This window comes from Acomys russatus, chromosome 31 (genome assembly GCF_903995435.1).
Source record: "Acomys russatus chromosome 31, mAcoRus1.1, whole genome shotgun sequence".
In the NCBI taxonomy this organism is placed as follows: Eukaryota; Metazoa; Chordata; class Mammalia; order Rodentia; family Muridae; genus Acomys; species Acomys russatus.
This window is the reverse complement of record NC_067167.1, coordinates 22,746,935-22,771,707: the sequence shown is the minus strand read 5'-3', so window position 1 is coordinate 22,771,707 and position 24,773 is coordinate 22,746,935. Positions and strand designations below refer to the sequence as shown.

The window sequence follows — 24,773 nt, the reverse complement described above, 5'->3', positions numbered from 1 at the left end:
ACTGAATTTTCATCAAAATTTTAAACTTTTAGTTTAAATTGTTAGTTCCCTTGAGTTAACTAATCTCTAATTATATTATGTCTTAGAACTATGCTTCTGTAATGTTTTCTAAGAAATCTTTAATAAATAGGTCACAAGAAATATGTTCTGTATTAAAGACCCATTCCATTTAGTTTCTCAAAGGATCTGACATAGATTTTTTTTTTTTTAATAATTTAACTCCAGCACTGATGCCAGTGGGTGTTAGTTCTTGACCCATGAGATTTCGTTAAACTTCAAAGCAATGTTTTGTTTCAGTTCTTAGAGTGTAGCTTTGTGACTTCAGACATGAAGTGAAGAATACCTCATATGCTATGACTTGAAAATGAAGTTGTTATGCGCTCCTATGCATCTCTAGAAAAAGACTTTCCTTGTAATCACTACAGTTAAAATTTGAAGTGGAGGATTGTTCAGTAAACAAAGTCAAAAGAAACCTTTTATGATAGCAAACATAATAAAAGTTTGAGGACTATTTTATTAAATTTATGTAGCTAGTCAAGTGATAAGGATAAATATTAATTTTAATAGAAAAATCTTTTATTATCATTCATAATGATGTCTGCCACAAAGAAGTGCTCATACTTGAATTTTAATTTATTTAACTCAAATCCATTTTGGGTAGCAATTATTAGTTATTACCAAACAGTGATGCTCAACTTCATTTCATAGTAGAATTATATGGGAGCTCTCCCACCCATCCCCTAACAATTAAATATAATTTCTAGGAAAATGAACCACGCTTCATTTTTTCCAAAACTTTGTTGAGTGATTCTGATTTGTAGTTAGGAGTTACAAGCCACTGCTCTAAATTAGTTCAGGTAAGATCCTGTATTTTTCTTGTGTTAACTTTGCACATTAGTAATAGAACCCAATTAAGTTTTGATAGCTTAAATCCCACTAAGGAATGTGTTCTAAGTAGTATTTATTCCGGGAAAATATAAATAGTAAATTTTAATCGAGCTTTCTTATGGTCATATTAATGTTTTTAACATGCATGAAATTTTATTGAAACTGTTGAGATAAGAAATGATAAGAATATGCCTCCAACTGCCTCAGAGCTGTCTTCTGAAGACAGGAAACGTGCGCATTTTTAAGCCCAATTACCTATCCTGTGGTTTAGTACTTGGGATATCTGAATTTAAAAAAAACAAGACTCATCACAGGTTTGAGTATGATAAGAAGATAGAGTTTAAATTTTTGGTGTTTTACAAATCTACTCACCAAAAGTTCTACTAGAGCTTTGACAATCTTCAAGGAGCTGTGATAGATTATACCTTCACTACTCCTCAGAAAGTGGAGTTAAATTCTAAATCACTCCTATAGCTGTTTTTGTCTTCCCTATGAACATTTTAAATTAGGAATTTTCTAATTTTTCCAGTGAGTAGCCCCATGCACCAACCCCTCTCTTTGAGGCTAGGCCTTATAGTGTTACCCAAACAGGTCTTGAACTCAGTCTCAAGTAATCCTGTCCCAGCTCCCAGTGTAACTTGGAATACTGGCAGCCAAATACTTGTCCAGTCCCAGTGTGTGGTTTTCGGAGGTCAAGGACCTCTGAGGTCAATGAGAATAAAATAACTATATACATATCACTGTTTAAAAGGTTTGTGTTTACGGTTCTGTATTTAGTGTGTGAATTATACAATTCTAATAAAACCTCATTGCCTTTTCTTTACATTGGGTTTTCTTTTTTTTTTTTTTTTTTTTTTTTTTTTAATACATTGGGTTTTCAACTTCATGTTATAGAATACTTCTTCAGAGATGCTTTAATGAAAACTATTAAGAATATATAGATTTGTATGTCAATTTATACTTCAAAAATCCATATATTTGTCATATTTATTTTTTTATTTGCATGACCAAATGATATTTAAAATGAACCCCATCCCCTAATATCTGGTAATTCTTAAAACTGTTGTCACCAATCCATATTAAGGGTTCATTTAAAAGTAGTTTAAAATTGTATACATTTTATATTACTATGCTATTTGTGTGTATCACATTTTTAAATATTCATTATTAAATTGTTACTTTTTAAAACTTTCAACCTGATTGCCTTTTGATATTGAAATGAAATGCAAAGTTTTGTATATAGCAGGTCTGTCTACAGAAAGAAACAAATGAGCTGACATGTAATGGTAGAAATGTCCTGTGAAAAGCATACATTATAATTCCTGATAACGATATATTTTTACTTGGTGACAGATGCCAAAATAAGAAAATAAAAAGGGCTGGGCATAAGTGGCACACACCTTTAATCCCAGCGCTCGAGAGGCAGAGGCAGGCGGATTGCTGTGAGTTTAGGGCCAGCCTGGCCTACAAAGTTGAGACCAGGACAGCCAAGGCTATACAGAAAAACCCTGTCTCAAAAAACCAGAAAAGAGAGACAGAGACAGAGAGAGAGAGAGAGAGAGAGAGAGAGAGAGAGAGAGAGGAAAAGACTAAACTCAAGCTTGGAATTTTACATAAAATTTACTTCTGTATCTCTCCAGGTTTACATCGATGTTGTCATCCTTACTGTAACATAGGGTAAGTTTCTTACCTTGTTTCCTTACATGCAAATTAATTCGTCTTCAGGTTTTTTAAAAAGAGTTGATATAATTAAATTGCATAGAAACATTTCAAGTGCTTAATAGATTTATTTATTAGAATAAACATAAGGCTTAAACTCTTCCCTTGGGTAGATACAACTTGACTTTTATGCATTCCAACATACATATCAATGATGATCATAATGGCAAACATGGGCTTAACACTAATGTTTATGTATAAATATCTAAAGATAATTCTGGAATAAATTAAAATGAAAACTAAGCTTTAAATTACTCTACTGTACTTAACCATGCTCTTTCTGCTATCAGGGACATAGCAAAAGACGATAGAAAAAGTCTGCAAACTGTACCTCAAATTCTTGAACACACTTTATCAAAAATATCTGTGTTTATGTCAGTGAAGTTGATAATTTCCATCGAAAGGAATTTATGTTCTACAAATATTTGGTGCCTTTCTACTTCTGCTTTGAGTAAAATAGATCTAAGAAATTGCAGTTTATCCTTTCTTGAAGACTTCAGTGATTAGAAATCAGTAACCTGTACTTTTACCTTTTTTATAACTTTAGTGTGGGTTTTCAAAAAGGTGACTGATTACGCTACCCTAAACTATGAATGAATGATAAAGTGGACTTTTTTTCAATCTCAAAGATCAACTCAAGAGAGCTGATTATCTTGTAAATTTCAGTCAGCAGAGAATTATTTCAATGATCAGGAGTTTCTTTGGTTATTTCACTAATGAATAAGAAACACCTCAGGAAGTTATGTATTTACAAGCCCACTTGTAACCATGGTTCTGATTTTGGTGCATTATGGCTAGCCAGATGGCTGACCTTGGAAGTGAGTAGTTTCAAGTCTCCAAACCATGAATCCAGTTGCCTAGTGATCTTCACTTATACAATTAATCATATACTTCTCCCAAGCCAACGGCCAATTGGTACATTTTAGAATGCTAAATATAAGAATAGGGAATCCATACATTGTTAAGAAGAGAAAAAAAGTGCTAGCCACTTTCTTGCCACCAAGACTAATGAGAATCACAAAGATAGGAATCTAGGTGGGAGAAGAGGCCTTAAAAGAGCTATGGAGCATTTGTGAGCTCGGTATAAAATATATATACTATATATTTGACTCATTCTATGTAGAGGGAATCAACAGGTAGGACATACTGCTAAACTTTGTGTATATCCATTAGATTTAGTCTGAGCTCTGCAGTACCATAGATTCCTGAGTTTGACTGAAAAGTAGACAAAAATGTATTATTTTTTAGCCTTGCTTTGGACACAAAGTCTTGAAGAGAAAGGGAAACCTGCCATCAAGGTAAACAAACCCATTGTCATCTCTGTTAGATATCCAAAGATTAAGGGGGAAAGGGAAATGATGACCAAGCAAATACAAATAGACACACTTCTTTCCTGCTGGAGATATCAGAAAAAGAAATAGACACACCAAAATGTGGACTCTATGAGAATAAACTAAATCTACATTCTAGACCTGAAAAACAAGATAGAAACTTTTAAATTTTAGACTGGACAAAGCAGAAGATAAAATTAGTAAACAGAGACATACTAACTACTTACACAAACTGCACTAGCTGGCATTGTAGACAGGGTAAAAATGCAAAGATGGGAACAGGCTATAAAGAGACAGTCAAAAGAAGTAACATTGATTTTACTGTACTTCCTGAAGAAGAGACTACTCAAATACAATATTTGAAGAGGTAGTTGCCAAATATTTTCCAAGTTTCATCGCTCTGTTAATGCAAATGTTTAGCATATATTCAACCAAATACATTGAAAATTGTCTTAAAAGCAACCAAAGGAATAAGAAATAAACCAAAAAAAGCAGTAAAACTGATAGCCCAACTCTTAATGAAACATGGTGGCAAATGTCTTTAATTCCAGCACTAGGGAGACAGAGTCAGGAGGAGCTCTGAGATCGAGGACAGCCTGGTCTACAAAGTGCGTCCAGACAGCCAGGGCCACATGGAGAAACCCTATCTACAAAAAACAAAAATCAAAGAAATTTTAAAAAAAGAAGCCAGGGAAATCAAAATTCAATGGAAGAACAAGGTCTAAAGAAGAAAAAGAGCGCAGACAAATCAAGATTTAACACCTATAAAGGTTTATTTTACTGACACAGGAAAAGAGTTTCTGAACAGAGCATTGATAGCATAGGCACTAAGAACAGCAGCTAATAATTGGGACCTCATGAAACTGAAAAGCTGTATGTCAAAGGACATCATTTGGGAGAAAGTGGCAGGCTACAGAATAGGAAAAGAACTTTACCAACTACACATCACACAGAAAGTTAATATCTAAATTATTATAAAGAATTCAATGCTGATCATCAAAAACCACCTAACTAAAAATGGTATGTAGAATTAAAGTTCTCAAAAGATGAAACAATGTTCAACATTCTTAATCATCATGGAAATTCAAATAGAAAATACTTGGCGATTTCAGTTTACATCTATCAGAATGGCCAAGGTCAACCAATGGTAACTCATGCTGGTGAAGATGGGGAAGGGGAGCACTCATCCATCACTGGTGGAAGCACATACTTTTACAGCCACATGGAAAACAATGTGGTGTTTCCTCAGAAAGTGGTAAATAGATATTCCTTAAGATTCAGCTATCACCACTCTTGGGCATATATCCCAAGAAGTCTACACCCTACAGAGACACTTGCTCATCTGTGTTCATTGCTGCTGTATTCATAATAGCTCGAAGTTCAAAATAGCCTGGATGTGTATCTACAGATGCATGGATAGTGAAAATATGGTACATTTACACAATGGAATATTACTTAGCTGTTAAAAATAGATGTGAGTTTCCAGGTACTGGAAGGTACTTTGTATGCTACGAGTGAAGAAAGGTAAAAACCAACCCTACTAAAAATGCTCTAATCTACACGAGCGACCTGCCTGCATAATATGCTAGGGCAATAATGGCACAGGCATGGGACTAACCAGCCAATATTTTATTTAATTAAAAACCATCCCAAATGAAAACACTTTGGTGTACAATGGTGACCTGCCTGCATAATATGCAGGTGCAATAATGGCACAAATAAATGGAAATAAACAACCAATATCATATTGAATTTAAAGCCCACCATGAGATGGAGTCCGTGCCTGACACTGCTAGGGTAGCCAAGAACCTCAGGCTAGCTAGACCATGGGCATAGCAGAACACTTTGGTTCTGCTAAAGGTGCATAGCAATAAAATGACTCCTGACAACATGCTGTTGTGTCCATCGATGAGTGTTTCACTCAGCCAACATCAAGAAGCTCCCTCTTGTGGTAGATGGGGACTTATACAGAGACCCACAACTGGACAGTGTGCAGAAAGTGAGACCTTTGGAACAGCCAGTTATATATAAATGAGATGTCTTCATCAATTTCCAGGGAACTCTTTGGAAGGGAGGAAGAAAGATTGTAAAAATACAATGGGATTGTTGCACATACTAACTCATAAAGGCTGTGTGTGATAACATGCACAGGGCAGCACAGTCCAAGCATGAGGGGGTCACAGCATAGAGATGAACATGTCCTTCTATCCCTAACCAACCCCTTAACAGCTACTTGCGAAGGAAAAAAAAAAAAAATCTGTTTTCTAAATGAAATCTCACTGAGTCTATAAACTACTTAAGGCGCGGCGCAGGCTCCAGGCCCAGCAGTAGATGGCCAACACAGAACAACCTCAGTGGTAGTCTTGTGGATTCTCCCTCCTCTTACTGCTTTGTTTGGATATCTTTTTCTCTCTCTCAGCTTCTGTTTATAAATTACGGTTTCCGACTTTGTATATTTATGGATTTTAGTTTTGTGTATCTTCTGTGTATTTGTCTCTTGTGTTTTTCTTTGTATTCTTTTTTCTCTTAATTATGGTTTGTTTTATTTACTTTTTTGTTTGGGAAGAGAGGGAGGCATGGAGTTTGACTGGTAGAGAAGTAGATAGAGTCTGGGAAGAAGTGAATGAAAAGAAACTGATCAGAATGAATCATACGAAAATTAAAATCTTGCTTTAGCCATAAAGGCAAAATAAATTATTTTAGAGAATTTTCCCCCAGAATATCCATAGTATAGCAATTAATAAACACAGTTTTTAAAAAGTTTTTAATTATTCTATATGTATGTTTTCCCTACATGTACATAAATATACCTGTGTCCCTGGTGCCTGTGGATACCCAAAGAGGCCATCATATCTCCTAGAAGTGGAGTTAGAGATAGTTGTGCACCTCCATGTGGGTGCTGGGAACCAAATCTAGTTCCTTTGCAGATACAGCAAGTGATTTAACCATGGTACCATGCTGCCCGAATACAATCCTTAAGAGTAAAAGGAAGTGACCAAATAGGAGTGTAGATCCAGGGAAAGATGTGAAGGATGTAGATATGTAAATATAAAATAATTCTGTCTGTGACAAAAGAAATGTAGTGTGACTACACATGTAAGAAGTGTATTTTATGTGTAGTTAAAATCTCATAAGAGTCTAAGAAATTAAATTACTATGGGTTCTGTTTTCCATGAAATGGTAGGAAAAGGCAGAACAACAGCAAAAATACTAAAAGAATGAGTTGTACATAGAATATATTAATACATATATGACTATTAATAGGGTAATAAAATGTTGAAAGTGTTATTTCTACATACTAACAACTGGGAAAACTGTAACCCTGTCAAACATGCGTTGAAAAAATATAACAAAGCCTGTATAAGACCATTATACTGAAAATTGTAAACATGGAGATAGGAGAAGAGAGGAGACGGCTCAGCAGGTGATGTGCTTGCTCCTACATAATGAAGTCCTGAGTTCAGACCACCAGCATCCATGTAAATAATTGGTTGTGGCTGCACACTTTTGTAATCCTACCATTCAAGAGGATGGCTTCTTAGAGGCTCCCAATCCATGAGTTCCAAAGTCAATTAGAGACCCTATCTCAAAATAATAATTTAATTAATTAATTTTTTAAAAGAAGACAATGTAGGAAACCACCTGATATAGAACTCTGGCCTACACACACACACACACCACAGGTTCATACAGACGTATATGCATGCACCACATGTACAGAACTATAAACATTGCTGAACTACTTACGTGAGATGAATAAACATTTCACATGTACACACCTACTACTACAACAAAACTTAAAATCACTTATAATAAAATGTATTTCCTTTCATTGCTAGTGGGAGAGAAAATTAATACCAAACCCTTTGAAACCCCATTTGGCAAAATGTAATAAAGCTAAATATACATCTATCACTTAACCGATAGATAACTTATATACAAAGCCTTAGTGATCTATGAATCCCAGTACTCTTAGCATTCCTCACAACCTCAACAGAGGACAGTGAAGGCATGTGATAGCTATGTTTGATCAGATTAAACTATGACTATTGTGTTGCAGAAGATTTTTATCTTTAGGGGTTTTAATAGAGCAATCTGCTAATTATATTGAGGCTCGGAAAATCTGAAACATGGGAAGACAATGCTCTTGACAGCACCAAGAACAACATACCACTCTTTAATTCCTTGACTTCTTTCAGGGAACTCCCATCATGGAATGCACATTAGATTGTGTCTATATTGGTACATGTGTAATCCTTTGTAACACAGAGTAAGAATATTAAAAGTCAATTTGTAATTGACTTTTGTATTTGTAATGGACCACAACTTTTTAACTGTTTCAGAAACCTATTGAATTTAACAAATTCTTTTTTTAATCTATTGTAACTCTATATTTATTATTTGGATAGTTGTTTGATACTTGCATTGTAATTAAAAACATTTAGATAATAGTTACTGCTTATTGGCAGCGATTATTCTATGTAGTCTAAGTATTTTTCTTACTTGATACTCACATCTAAAACCATGGAATCATTTCCATTCTCAAAATGACACAATTCAAAATTTCAGAGGTTACAAAGGAGGAAGAAAAGAAATTTACAGAGTAAAAGAGCCAAGGATACAGCTCAATGCAGATTTAGAATTTAAAGTTAGATATATCCAGCTATGAAGTCTATTCATCTCACCATTTTGTGCTCTTTTATCATAATGAGTTCCAGTTACATGCTAAATTTATGTTGTGATAAGCTCTTGTCATATTTATTTCATGACGTAGAAATATACACAAAAATGAAAAAATGTAAAAACACACCTTATTTGAAATGCTTGATCCCCAACTTGCACTAGAGGATATAAGTATGTTGATCTTTATGCACAGAAAGTAGCTTAAAGAAAGCCATCTTATAGTCATTTTTTAATGTGAACAATTGGGAGACTAATACATGGAATTGCACAGATTATATACACTATAATAGAGTAACATTAATGTGTCCCCAGTGGACCCCTGCTGTACAGCAAATATGCAAGAAAATGTCTTTCATTCAAAAGAGCAATGTCCACAGCACACTCAGGTAACAGCAAGAACACCTTAAATGCTATTTCATTTAACCATTAAAATGTCCCTTACGTGCCCACTTATGTCAAAGATTTATTCTATTTTGCCAGGAGGCCTGGAGATCTTAGCATTCACTCAAATCTATATCAGGTCAGTGAACTATGCTGATAAAATTCTCAAAGTAGATACAGTTGGTTTGTGAATAATAATTTGTGTTTTGGTTTTTTGTTTGTTTCCTTTTTGTTTTTTGGGGTTTGGTTGTTGGTTTGGTTTGGTTTTTCGAGACAGGGTTTCTCTGTGTAGCCTTGCCTGTCCTAGACTTACTTTGTAGACCAGGCTGGCCTTGAACTCACAGCAATCTGCCTGCCTCTGCCTCCTGAGTGCTGGGATTAAAGGCATGTGCCACCATGCCTGGCTATTAATTTGTGCTTACTTTCCAGTTCGTTATACATTCCTTTATTTAGTACTGTGATTTTACTAAGCTAAATTTTCTTGTGAAATCTCCATATCCTAGTCCCCGAATCTGTGTTCATTATGTTATCAAGGGGTCCTTACTGATGTGATTAAATTAAGTACCTTGAGATTAGAAGTCTTGCATGGGCTTTGTAACATGACCCAGCAGCTCCATGTGGCTAGGGCTGAAATGCTTCTGTCAACATGCTTCCTCAACATTGATGTGTTACTCCCACAAGCATCACTTGTCCTGTGAGCCCACAATGAATAGCTGGAAGGGATGAAGTAGATGATTAAGTCTCCAGTGAATGTAGCTTGCCTTTGTTGCCCGTATGGAATTCCTGAGTAGCTGCAGAGTGCACGGTCACAGAACATTTTTCTTTGACCGTTCTCTACGGCACAGTTGCTGTGGTTCTGAACAACAAAGGGTGTAAGATCCTAGCAGAGCTCATCTGGAGCACAGAGCTCATGGAGCTCAAAAAGGGAGCCATTCTCAAAGCCACACTGGCAATGCCTCCATGAAAAACTATGGCACAACTAGCTGGACTACAAAAACATTTGCAAGGCAGCATGATGGATGGTGATGAAGGAGCCACTTCTGAGAAGATGGAGAAAGATGCTGTCTTTCTGGTGGCACTTCCTAGGTCTGTTGTTCCTGCCTACGGTGAAGAATTCTGGATGTCCTAAATTTAGATTCAGGACAGATATTGAGGGAAATAAAAAAGATAAATTTGTTTTAATTGACAACTTTAGGCTAAACCAACAAAAAAATTAAAAATACACTGATACAGCTATGTTTTGCTTTGTTCTGAATCATGGTCTCTATTTGTAGCCCTGATTGGCCTAGAATTGACTGTGTAGAACAGGCTGGTCTCAGACATACAGAGATCCACCAGCCTCTGCTCACACATGCTGAGATTAAAGGTGTATTCTACCACACCTGGCTATACATACATTTTTATAAATCAATAAATATATTGCCTTAATTTTTATAGGGAAACATGTATTTATCACATATAGAGCAACAATAGACCAAAGAAATAACTCTATCCAAGGCCAGCTTGGTGAACCAGTGAGTTTTTAGATGTTACTTATAGACTGTTTGTGACCCAAAGACAGTTATGTCATCAAAGTATCCCATCCCAGCATAGGTGACAGTTCACAAAAGTTGTGTCACTGGCATCTGTTTAGTAATTTTCAGGCAGCTACACAGTGGAATAGTGCATCCCACATTATTTGTTTACCCACTGTGAACCTTGGAGTGACCAACTCAGGAACCTGTGAGAGCTTCTGAGTGCAGCGTCCCCTGCATTTTCCATGAGATCTCCAGCATGCCCAAAGCCTGCCAAGGAATATTAACCTCATGGGTGATCACATCCACGTACTCATAGCAGTTCTGATACTAGGCAGCCATGGTCATCTCTAACCCAGCAAAAGAGCAACAAAACAAAAGTTTTAATACTGTCAACTAAACAGCATCCACAATATTGAAAATAGGAAATTATGTGAGTTTAGAATGCTATGAGTATGTTGCTGTGAGAAATAAGTAGATTTTTTCACCAGTGTATGCATACAAACTGTGATTCTTTAATCACATAATCACTGTCTGTATAGATCATGTATATATTTACATTTACTACACTTCTTGGAAAAAAGTATTTTATACTAGTCATCAAAGTTTCCCAGTACTGATCTCAACCAATTCAGTTACAGATGATCTTTATTTTTAATTTTACTCTCAATATTTTATTGTTTAAAATATGAGTAAATAAATATTCTTTCCTGAGGATCAAAAGAAGAATTAGAAGAAAAAAAAAAAAAAAAAAGCACAATGCACCAAAGAATAAAATTATACTCACCCCCATTCCAAATCTCAAATGCTCAGCCTAAGAAAACTCTTGTCTCGTTTTTACTTATCTATAAAAATATAAAAGCCTAATCTTGGCCTCTAAAGTCAGTTCACATCTGGTCTTACATACCACATTGACAGCATTAGCTCTACATCCCATGGGTCTTCTGAATACTTTGAGGAAACGCCTAGCTTCTTTTTCTGCTCTGCTCAAGAACTTTCTCTGCAAAGTGTCACCTCCTCCATGAAGGATTTCCATTCCCCTAAAAAAGCTGATGTTCTCTGACCTCTGCCCTCATTGTGCACTCTTCGTCTTCCCATCTCCTGCTATGGCAACCACATGTTTTCATTACTCCAGACAAGCATCCATGACAAGCAGCACAGAGGATGGCTCTGCTTTTCCTGGGGCGGGACTCCGAGAACTTGGCTGTGGAAGATGCTGAGGGCTAAGGGAATAAAGAGATTTGTAAAGCCTCACAAGAGAGCCAATATATGAGCAAGACAAGTGTTGGTAGTCTTTGCACAGTTTACAAGTTATAATTATTGATTTGGTGGAAATCCAAAATGACTATTAAAAGACATTTTAAATGTAAACCTCATAAGAACTCATGGTAAGGAAAACATATAACAAAATGGATGTCTGAACAGATAGACTGATAAATATTGATGATAGGTAATGAATCACTATGTGTGTCCTTATAATCAGTTTGCAGAACTATAATCATCTACTATTCTGAAGCACACTAAAATAGTTTCCTTCTGTTTTTTTTTTTTTTCCGTCTGGGAAATTTGAATGCATTCGAGATGGCAATTCATTTAACTATGATAGTTATGATTATTAGTGTTAAGTGTCAACTTATCAGAACCTAGAGTCACTTGAGAGATGGGCCTCTCATTGGCATGTCCACAGTGGGTGGCACTATTCCTTGCTTGGGAGTCTGTTGGACTGTATAAATGGAGTAAGGAAACTGAGAAACAGCAGCATGCATTCATCCCTCACTGTTTCCTGAGTGTAGATGCTGTTTGTAGCCTCAAATTGTTGCTGTCTTAACCTTTACACCCAAATAGACTGCACGTTGAACTGTAAGCTAAAATCAACCTTTTCTCCTTAACTTGTAATGTTAACCCCGACCAGCTAGTAATAGCTACTTGGAGTCTTGTGTTGGCAGATCTTTATTCAAGAAGGAACACTGTGATCAATTGGCAGTGGACCAGGGGTAAGAGTTACAGCGTGTTCTCCCTAGGCATAGCCTCTAGACACTTAGATAATGAGAATTTAAAAGTTGTAAGATCATAAACTTTATTCTTTGGCTCTCTGATTGTTTGACACCTGTCTCTTCATGCAGGGTATACACTCTTGGATAACATCCCAAAGTGATGTTTTTCTTCATAGTCAAGTTCTGTATCAACTCATGTTGATATATTAAAATACTATTAGCCACTTCAGCATAAATAAAAAAGATTGTATTATCGCTGTTCATTTTGGTGAACAGGACAGAAACAACTAGTTTTGTTCTAGTGGCTAGATAAGCTGTGTGTCCTTGGCTAATACTTCTATTTGCCTACAAGCTTATACTTACGAGCCATTTTAAGAATCAGAAATTAGGGGAATTATTTGGCTGGGTGTTTACAAAAGTAAGATGTCACATGAGCACTTGCTAAAAATTCCCTTCATGGCAAATTCAAACATACAGTATTATTAACTGTGTCTTGGCAGCCATTTTTCTTCTATAAACATTCAAAAAGCAGCTCTGGTTTACTTAACTCCTAGAAAAGAAAAATTGGAAATCTTTAGCCTGCTTAATATCAAAACTCACCTGATCCACAAGTAAATCAGGAGGAATATTGCATCACACTTTGAGTTACATCACCCCAAACTTTTTGACTACAAATGAAACACAAGGTTTTTAAAAGCCCTATACAAATTTTATAGCAATTGTTCCACTACAGTTTCTCCACTTAGTCCTGTCTTTGAGTTCCTGTCTTATAACACCCTTCAGCGACTCATAGGATTGAATTTCTTATTCTTTGCTTTTTTTTTTCTTTAACATTATATTTGAAGAGCACTCCAATCGTCCCTTTGAGAATTTATCAACTTTGTGTGAGTGGGTCAACAAATATCTGCCTTAGTTCCAAACTGACTAGCTGTCTGTCTGCACTTCAGTCATGTTCAAAGAAAACACCAAATTTTTATCTTTCACACCAAACATTGAACTTTTTCTTTCCAGAGAATAACATTTTGCAAAAAAAATATACTAATTGACTCATTTTCTGTTATAAACATCTCATGTGAGCCTTTAAAACTGGTCTGTTAGTTTCTTGTCAACTTGAAACAAACTAGGGTCATATAGGGAGAAAGAACATCAGTTGAGAAAAAACACCTCTATCAGATTGTACTCAAGTCAAGTTGGTGAGGGCATGTTCTTGATTAATGGTTGACGTGGGAGGGCCCAGCCAACAATGGGCAGGGCCCCCCCTAGGGTATGTGCTTCCGCAGAATGGAAGGAAGCATAGAGAAAAAACTGGTAAGCAAAAATTCCCCCATGGTCTCTGCTTTATTTCCTGCCCCCTTTTGGTCATGATCATTATCGCAGACACCGGAAGCAAACTATGGCAGTTAGCAAACATGATCTAATTCCAGCCATTTCCTGAACTCCCCCTTACTTAGTCCCAATGTTGATTTTTTAAATTTCATTTTAACTGTTTTGTCCTGCGTTGTTGTTGCTTGCTTATTTGTTTCTTTTAGATGTGTGAGAAATCAGGCCACCAGTCAGTTTGGGTTGCTGAATGGCCATTAGAAAAGATGGTGAGAATTTTGCTTTCAGGAGCGTTCTGCAAGTAATAGATTAAACAATAATTGAAAACCACCTACAATGTTTTGGTTTTGTTAGGCCAAAAACTTCCTTAATTTTTTACTTTAAATATGTTTCTAATTGAAATAGAATCACATGCTGTTTTCTTTCTTACCTCCAGCCCCTCCCAAGTACCCTCCCACCTATAAAGACTCTTCTCTAATTCTTTACTGAAGTTAACAGGGAGACATAGGCATCTAACAATTTTATGTCAATGATTAGTTGTTGAGTTGGGTTAATGATTGAAATGTAAGCCATCTTTGAGGACAGGAAAAAGGAATATTTGTTCTCCGAAGCGGCTTTCTTACCATATCTCCATTTGGATCATAGCTGAGACATTTCTGGGTGTACGTTTCAACATCTTGTCTTCCCTGGTTAACTCTGTTCATCTCACCCGTTCTGTTGCAGCATTTTAAGTAGCAGTCCATCCTGAGCATTATGATACAGAGCCTCCCACTCTCAGATCACTGGCATCCTTTGCTTCTTTAGTCTTTAAACTTCATTTTTTAGATTTATTTATTACCTATACGGTGGTCTGCCTGAATGTATACCTGCAGCCCACAATGAAGAACCAGATCTCATTATAGTTGGTTATGAGTCACCATGTGGTTGCTGGGAATTGAACTCAGGGCCTTTGGAAGAATAGCCAGTGCTCTTAACCTCTAAGCCATCTCTCCAGCCAATGACTTTAAACTCCTAAGGGTTAAAAAAAAAATGCTGAGTTGTCTCAAATTTTTTGAAAATTGGCTTTGCACAGTAGTCACATAAATATATATATATATATATATATAAAACATCGTATTCCTGAATTCCAATTGAATATACCAAAAATTATCTCATTATCATAAAAAACCATTCAATTTATTCTTGATTCTATGGGTTTTCTTCTGACTATATGGGGCTGTTTAAGTTTATAATGGTTTTAGATTTAACTCATATTTCTCACTTTATAGGATTTTGGTTTCTAGGAAGCAAACATTCCCAGAAGATTAATTTTCTATTATTTGCCTCTCCTTATAATATGACCTTCCTGTTGTTGATGTATTTCTTTGGACATCTGTTTGTGAATCTAATATTTGAGCTTTTGCATATAGCAGCCCTGAAAGTGAGTACATTTAGTACATATCAAAGCATTATGTCAATAACATCTTAAAGCCTGTTTAAAAAATGTTTTATCATTTTGGATTTAGCTAGAACTCTCAGACTGAACAAAAATTAAAACAATAGGGCTTTTTTCCATGAGGGTTTGCATAATTTTTAAAAACCTTATGGCATTATTCTCTTATGTGAAGGGTTATTCTTTGATATTATGCAAGAACCTTCTCTTAGATTTTACAAGTGCTCATGAAGATAATTGTTTGACTTCTTTTGATGAAGACTTCTTGTATATAAATTTATAAACTTTCATGAAATGTTGAGAAAGTTTAGTTTTTCTTTCTATTGTGAAAAATATTTTCAGCACAACCTCTTTTTTACTAAGTTGGGGCACTGTTCTGGTAATGGAACAGACTAATAAAATAACTCTTATAACGTTCTTCTGTACTCATATGTCAACGGCTAGCTCAGTCATCAACAGAGAAAATTCCTTCTGAAGCAGATGGGAAGAAATACAGACACCCCAGCTAGACCTAAATGGGATATCTCCATCAAATCCCTCACCTCTGGACTCAGGGAACCCTGAAGAAGAGGAGGAGGAAAAAGTGTAAGAGCCACAGGGATGGAGGGCACCAAGGAAACAAGGCCCTCTAAATCAACAGGATCAACATATAGATGGACCCACAGAAACTGAGGCAGCATATACAGGGTCTACAAAAGTCAACACCATGTGGTTCCTGGAGCTGAAAGGAAAAATGGACACAAGCCCCAATCCCTAACCTAGAAGAAATCTCCAATTGATAACTACCAAATATGAAAATTTAGTTTTCTCCAAGGAATCTCACTGGGAAAACAAACTACTTTAGAAGGTAGGCTGCAAGATCAGCAGTAGATAGTCAATAGAAAACAAACTTAATGTCATCTTTGGAAGTTCCTTGAATTACAATGTTTGCATCAGGGCTTTTTCCCCTTGATTTTATCTTTTTTATTTTTTTATTCATACTTTTTTTTTTTCATCCAATAGCTTCATTGACAATATATTATATTGTTTTTATGGGATTCTTGAGTGTGTGAGCAAATGGTTATCTACTTCTCTATCAGACTCCTTCTGTTTATTGGCATTGTGCTTTTGTTTTATCTTATTACATTTTATTTTATTATTCTCCCTTATGTTTTGTTTTTGGATAAGAGACAGAAAGGGGATTGATCCAGATGGGAGTGGTGATGAGTAGGAACTAGGAGGAATAAAGGAAGGGAGATCATAGTCAGGATATATAATATGAGGAAAAATCTAGTTTCAATAGAAGAAAAATATGAAAAAGAGGTTCTGAATAGCTAAAGCAATCTTGAAAATGAACAAACTTGGAGGTACTATACTTTCTGTTCCCAAAGTATACTACAAATCTATAGCAACCAAAATAGTAAGATAATAGCATAGAACGAGATGCACAAATGAATCCAACAGAATAGAGAGCACACACTCTCACACACACACACAAAGAGAGAGAGAGAGAGAGAGAGAGAGAGAGAGAGAGAGAGAGAGAGAGAGAGAGAGAGAGAGAGAGAGAGAGAGAGAGAGAGAGAATATTACTCTGACAATGGTGGCAAGAATACATAATTAGGACATGAAATCTCCTTTATAAATAGTACTGGAAAGTCTCCTCTTCTTTTCTTTTCCTTCTTTCTTCATTCCTGTTCCCCATCTTCTAGTAACAGAGACAGCCATATTACACCCCACTCCCAGCCTCGGTCTTTTCCTCCAGCCCCATTCACAGTTACAACTAGGTACAGTGAGCATCTCCTACTAACTAAATAAGATACCCTTTCCTCAGTCAGTTTAGCTCTTGCCCTCCCTGGGCTCCATCTCCATCACTTTTTTAAAGTCTTGGGTCTGGAAGCCTCCCTGAAACTGCCAGGAACTCTTCAAGAAAGGGGGTGGCACAGTGCACTTTTCTAGATCCAGTCGCAGGGGTTCCCCCTGCCATTTTTGGTCAACTGTGAGATGACTTCAGATGGAGGCTGATTCAGAGATGCCTAAACGGCTCTGTGGACTTCAATCCGCTCTGGGTGACCTATAAGGATGCCTTGGGAGGTCCCCAATGCTATTTCTGGCTGGACCTGGAAACGGTGCACAGCATCACAGAGGACCAAGGCAGCCAGTTGGCTGAGCACCTCCAGGACAGGATGGCAACGCCAAATTGGTCCAGTTTCCCCTGCACTTGTGGGGCAAAGACTCAGCCTACAGCCTGCAGCCTGCAGCTCACAGAGAGCATTCAGCCAGAGAGATGGGCACCACCAATTTCTCCAACAATGGCCATTCAATGCCATTCTCTATCTGGGACCAAGACCACAACCTCTGAGGGGACCTCAACTCTGCCACATCTCTCTGGTGGCTGGTGGTTTAGCACCTGTAGCCACTCCAGTCTCAACAAACTGAACTTTCACTCTACCCCAGGGCAACAGCAGCAGCCTTAAAAGGGATTTTCTGGAAAACATGTAAGGACCGCTCCCACCCACTGCAGGCTTGCACACTGCTGATTCAATCCATAGATGCTACAGGAGCCTCTAGCCTCTTCATTGGAATATGGCTCCAGGCCTAAAAGGACACTGATTTTGGTTGTTGCCCTGAGATATTTCTGGGGACAGGAGTTCAAAGTGGGACTATCTGAAGTCTTGTGGATAGAAAAGAGGCTTGTAACTGGAGACACTGGAGGACCCTTGTGAAAGTATCTTTGATTCACCTGATATAATTGTCACCTGGAAGGCTTACTGCTGAATATACTTACCTTTTATAGTTCTTTCTGAACTCTGGCTGGCTGGTTCAACTCAGCTGTTCAGGCTCAAAATTCCTCTCTAAACTGACTGGTTCAAACTGCCTTTTCTGTTTCTAACTGAATTGCTCTGCTTGGCCTCAAACTAACTTTGGCAATATGTTTTACTCTTCTGGTTCCTTCTGATTTTCTGTCGCATTCTGTCTCCACCTGTGTCTAGAGTGTTCATTCTCTGCAATGTGTCTCTGTACAACTGTTCCAGTAAAACTGCCTCTGAACTCCAGAACTGAACTTCCCCCAACTGAACTGCCACGAGGAAAAATTCTTGACACTGGTCTTGGCAAAATGCACAAAAGCAAGAATAAAAAAAGTGTGTCTCATCACTCCTCCTATAATTCAATAACAACCACAATTTTAAAACAAGCAAATGAACAGAGACCTAGTTTCAAAGAAAGTATACAAATAGCCAACAGATTTATGAAAACGTCCTCAACATCGTGAGTCAACAGATCCGATCAATAAAAACTAAACCACAATGATTCACAACTGTTAACATGGCCTTTTTATAAAACAAAGAAACCAAGTACTGGGGCTGGTGTAAAGAAAATGGACCTCTTGTTTATGGATGCTGGGAATGTAAATTATTGCAACCATTATGGGAATCACTATGAAGGTTATTAAAAACTGCAAATAGAATTGTCATACAACCCAGAAACCCTACTTTTGAATATATATCCAGGAATTTAAATCACAAGTACAAAGAAATATCTACACTCCCACTGCTTGCTAAAGCAGTATCTATAATACCCAAAATATGGAATCAAGCTGTCTATCAACAAATAAATGGATAGGCAATGTATGGTATGTATACACAATGGAATATTACTTAGCCTTAAAAATAAAGAAAATATTGTTATTGGCAAGAACAAATAACCATGGAGGACATCCTGTTTACTGAAACATGTCAAACACAAAAAGACAAATTGGCATGTGATCTCCCGTGTCTGTGCAATCTACAAATGTTGAAGTGGGGAGTAGAAAGATGGTTTCAATGGGCTGAGAACTTGGAGAAATGGGGTGATATTAGTGTTGGCCAAAGTGCAATAACTGTTGTAAGGTGAGTAAGTTCTAGAGACTCAATGTATAACTGGTAAATGTAGATAATAATACTGTAATATGTAAGTGAAACTTACTAAGAGCCTAAATCTAAACTGTTCTTACTACCAAAAAGTAACAATAGGAGGTAATGGGTGCATCAATTAGGTTGATTGTGGTAATCATTTCACAGTGTATACATACTTCATATCAGCACATTGTAAACTCCACGTATTTACAGTTATTAGTCAATCCCCAATGAAACTGAGGATAATAAAAAATTTATTTTTTAAAAAGTTTCTCTGTGCACTGAGAAAATATTCAGGCTATCAGTGGAGATGATTCCTTGATGCCATCATAGGAATACATATGGATAAGGTAGACTCTTGAGAGATGTCAATCAAACTCCAAAACACACATTTACCTTTGCATACAATATTATTTATGTAATGGAGTTCCTGTGTGTGAAGCACTTTTTGCCTTCCACTGAAATCTTCAATACTACTGTTTGAAAAATGTATTCTCGCTACTTGATCCTGTCAAAGTACAAAAACAAAATGAAGTGAAATATATTTGTAACTTCATGACAAAAATTATATATCTGCCATCTATCTCCCTCTAATCTGTCTACCTGCACTGTTATGTATCATCTGTTTACTTATTTATTTATGTGGCTAAACTCACATGCATGCATATACGCAGCCATACAGTGTAAAAGCAGCTTTATGAAAAGTCTGACAAGTCTTGAAATGTTTTTCATCTTTATAAATTTATTTTTTCTCCAGATTTAGAACTAGTGCATTCATTTTTCCAAGAGGTTTTTTTTTTTTTTCAGGGTTTATATTCCTCGGGGACTCAAACAGATAGAAAAACAAAATACTGCACATTTTAGCCCTAGTCAAGGACTTTTTGGTGGAAGCTTGCCTGGAGTTCTGAAGATAGTCTCATGCACATTGCTTTTTGGTCTGTTGGCAAAGATAAAATGTAACACACACAGTGTGTGTGTGTGTGTGTGCGCGCGCGCGCATGTTCAATATTAAAGCCATAGAAAGCAAAAATTTATAGTAGTCGTAGTCCCATTCTTCTACAACATTAAAAAGTTTACCAAGGCCATCAGGTGTGGGGGCTCACACCTGAAATCCCAGCACCCAGAAGGGTGGAACAAAAGGATTGCTCAAGTTCAGGCCAGCCAAGACTACATGGTGAGATCAGGTTACACTGAGATAAACAATGAGACTTCTCAGAACAACAGCAAGGGCTCTTGTGCTTATAAACTTTACACTTTTCTTCCCCTGGTATACGTAAAGCCTTTCAACATCCACAGGACAGAGAGCTTGTGGCTGCCTCTGAGTCCAGCGCTAGTAGAGATGCCTTTGAATATGGGAGAAAAATAAAATAGACCAGGAGTATGCTGCTCTTGAAAAAGAACCTTAGAATCTAATTCTTCCTTTTCTGTCTCTGGCATTCTCACTCTTCCGCTAGGGCTTTTCAAGGTGTTTTTATACCACACACTAAATAGAATATATTCATGTTGCACAGTATGTACATATGAATGTATATATGCATGCTATAGCTATATATGCATCCTGTAACAAAAACAACATGAGCAATGGCACCTTAAAACAAAAATCTTCAGCAATACAAAATATAAAGGATGATAATTTTTATTATTATTATTATTATCACATGAAAAATGCTCTGTTTGTGTGACATGTTAAACATTTGAAAGAACAGCCATAAAATGTTACACCTAAGGAATAAGAATTATAACTTCATTATAAATATATTTTTGTTGACACAGTGTTACATACACGTAATATATGGAAAGCACAATGGGATATTTTAATACATGTATATTATGTCACAATAAGATCAAAGTTGTTAACATAGCTATCACCTACGATGTTTATCATTTCTTTGTATTGGAAAAATTCAGTATCTTCTATGCTAGTTATTTTGAAATAGTCAAGTAATTTTTGTCTATCATGGTTCTTCTCTGTGCTATAAAGGCTTAGAAGCCAATGCTGGTACCCTTTCTGCATCCGTGCACTGCGGTCTGTTCTCTACTGACATGTGATGACATTTTCAGCTCATCCATATGTTTGGGAGCATGTAGCACTTGTCTTTCTTTGACATATCCCACTTAGTATAACATCCTCCCATTTATTCCATGTTGCTACCAATGACCAAATTTCATTATTTTTTTTTCTCATGGGTAGATTAGAAAACCATGAAGTAGCTGTGGCAAAATTCTGAGAAATGAAATAGTCATAAGGCATTCTTGATGCATACATTGAATGCCTGAGTGAAATATGACCAGCTGATTCTCACTTGCCTTTTGACAGATTGCTTCCTGGCACCTTCCTGCACATGCCATTAGACAGTGTTAATTCTTCCTTTCTCTTTTGAAGAAGCACAATAATATGCCTTACTTTGCATTTTATATGATATCTTTATTTTTAAATTGTTATATTGATATACATAAGCATACATCATTCCCTGAATTCATAACGTTTTCTATTTGTTAAAATAATTTGCAAATTTTGGCTGGGAAAAGTGCATCATAATTTTCCTACTGAAACCAGTAGAATATTTTAGTGTTTGTATGAATGTGTTGTAGGGTGTGTGTGTGTGTGTGTGTGTGTGTGTGTGTGTGTGTGTGTGTGTGTGTGTGCGTGTGTGTTAGTTAGACTAGAATGTTCATTCAGGTATCTGTCAATCTTAGCCCTATCACTGAACTTAACAACTTATCACATAGCAAAAGGATTTCTAGAAATCAAATGAACAGCCAGTTAAGGAAAGCTGCGTTTTTACATGCCTGACACCCTTAGTTCAACCCCTGAAATTCACAAGAAAGTAAAGGAGAGAACTGACGCATAGAGCTGTCCTCTGACTCCCATACACCACCATGCCATATTCACAAATCCCTCCCACCCACACATACAAAAACACATATGCATAAACATACACACTAATTGCTGGAATACAGTCCAAGAATGGAGTCATGTGAAGGAGAATTCTGAGTGCTTGTGAGGAGACTCCAAGACAGCAGGACACACAGTGCTTCCACTGTTCTAATATTAATCATTATGTTTATAATTTGCTTGCCTGTAGGATACTCAATGCATCAAATGACAATTTGATTGAGCTACAACATCTCAAATCAAAACCACTCTCTGGATATCTTGCTCTTAAAAACTTTCAAAAATCATAGCCCCAAAATGGAGTTGTGAGAGAATTCTGAATGCTTGTGAGGAAACTGCAAGAAAACAAAAGTCTTGTGACCTCAGTTTCTTCAAAAGGCAGAATTTTTCACAGAATGTGTTTTTGTGCACCTTCCAGGTGTAGCAGATAGGAGTGAATTCAGTTTATTCATTACAACTGGCTATTGCTGTTTGTTTGTATGATCCTATGGGAAAACATGCTTGCTATGTTGCCCAGCTTGCCCTTGTGTTGTGCACTTTGCTCGCGTGGATCTTCTTAGCGCTCAGAGCATAGTTCATCTAATTAAAGTTGCCTATTTCACGAGACTTCAGTACATGTCATTTATTTGCTCCACTTCCTCACAAGTGCTGTAAATAACTAATGACCTTTTAATTAAAAATATTTGAAGAAAAATTAATGCATATCGAGTAATCTATATTTCAAGTTCATGAGTAAAATGTTTCTAATTGTATTCAATTTGCTTTTTGACATTATGTCATGTCTCTCAGAAGAGAAAGTAAATATAAAGCAAACACCTTTAAAAAAAAAACAAAATATAATAAGATAAAGCAAAGACCATTGTATTGAAGTTGTACAAGGCAAGTTAACAGAAGAAAAAGAGCCCAAGGGAAGGCACAAGAATCATAGAGTCACTTGTTCACACACCCAGGAGTCCCATAAAAACACTAAACTGAAAGCTATAATAAACACATGGAGGACCTGGTACAAATGTCTGGAGGCCTTGTGCTTGCTGCTTCAGTGTCCTTGAGTTCAATATATATATATTAAACAGAATTTAAAAATCTCCCTACCTAATAAATCACATATAGTCTATTATATAAGTCATATATAAATCTCTATATAATATTTGTAACACATTTATAAATTTATGGTATATGATTTACATATAAATTTATATGATATGTGATATTGATATATGAAATTATGTGATATATAATTTATAATAAATCATATAAATTCTGTAATAAAAATATATATGAAAACTTAAAGACTATGGTCCAGCTAATCTAACGATGGCCGTCTATGAATGGAAGGTCCAAAAAGTCAGTAGTTGTGCAATTCATGAGTCTAGATGTCTCAGCTGGCCTTTGGTAAATGCAAGAATTGTATAAAAGTGGACTCTAATGCCAGCAAAGGAATGGACCTGTTGTCTAAGCTGAGAATTAGTAGAACAAAAAGAACTTATTCTCCCATGACCTCTCTCTCTATTATATAGTGGCTCTTCCCACTTTAAATTATTAAGGAAAAATTGCCTCACAGATGTACATAGTCTTTGTGTTTTAGTTAATTCTATATATAGTCATGACACCTAAAAATAGCTATCGAACTAACAACGGGTTAGGTTGCATGGAATTTAAATACCTGTAGCATTTCTGTAGAATGACCCCAAAACATGTCAGAAACAAGCTAACTTCAATTAACCTTAAGGAAGAATAAGATCTATTTGATCACTTCAGAATTCTTAGGCATTAGAATCTCTTAGAGGGCTAAAGGCATTATTTATTTACTTACTAGTTGTCTTTAAAGTCAATAAACACACACACCAAAAAAAAAAAAAAAAAAAAAACCAACAAATTATTTGTAAGACAAAGCAGGAAAGAATAGTTAGTAAGAATAAGATAGAAATTAATAAAGTTGAATTATTTATGAGCACAAAAAGTAGTATTTCATATAATATTGGTCAATAAAAAACTTGATATTCCAGGAATGGGCTCAAAGATAAGTGAGGATGTTCCATGGACACATGTGGGTTTTTTTTTTTTTTTTTCTGGAAAGAGGGCAAAGTATTGAAGAAGTTCACAATATTAGTAACCACTCAAATATTCATGACCAAACCTGATGGAGACCTTCTGTTCTGTTTGATCTTCAGTTATTTTTTATAGATGATCTTGCAAACAGATGTTTGGTCTTCGTGAGTTTTGCAATGCAGAGTGTAACTGTGAGTCTCTTTCAAAATGCAAAGTATATTCTCAGCAAATGTGTTATTCATGTTCTTCATGTGAAAGCAAAGCCTTGCTACATCAAAGAAAATCAAACTCTGTTAACCCATCCCACCTACTTCTTGTCTCACTACATGTATAGTACTGCCCAATGTATCAGATACAGTTGATATTTAATCTATGTCATTAGTATTTTTAAGTATTTTATTTCATTTTAATCTATGTGCCTTGGTGTTAGGGTGTCATATCTTGAAGCTACAGACAGGTGTGAGCTGCTTATGTAGGTGCTGGGAGTTGAACACAGGGCCTTTGGAAGAGCAGGCAGTGCTCTTAACCACTGAGCCATCTCTCCAGACCCTCCTTAGTATTTTTCATATAGCTATTACAATGATGACATCACTCAGTTAATGGAAGTCACCTAATTTTGTTGAAAATATTCAAATTACCCAACTGAGCCAGTTCAGTTCAATCTTTATGTTGTCTTGATATTAAATATAAGATG

General features: G+C 36.2%; 1 pseudogene; it reads left to right on the top strand.

Moving 5' to 3' along the window:
* Nucleotides 1–13,791: 13,791 nt before the first annotated feature.
* Nucleotides 13,792–17,840, top strand: LOC127183614 (angiopoietin-related protein 4-like; annotated as a pseudogene).
* Nucleotides 17,841–24,773: the final 6,933 nt, after the last annotated feature.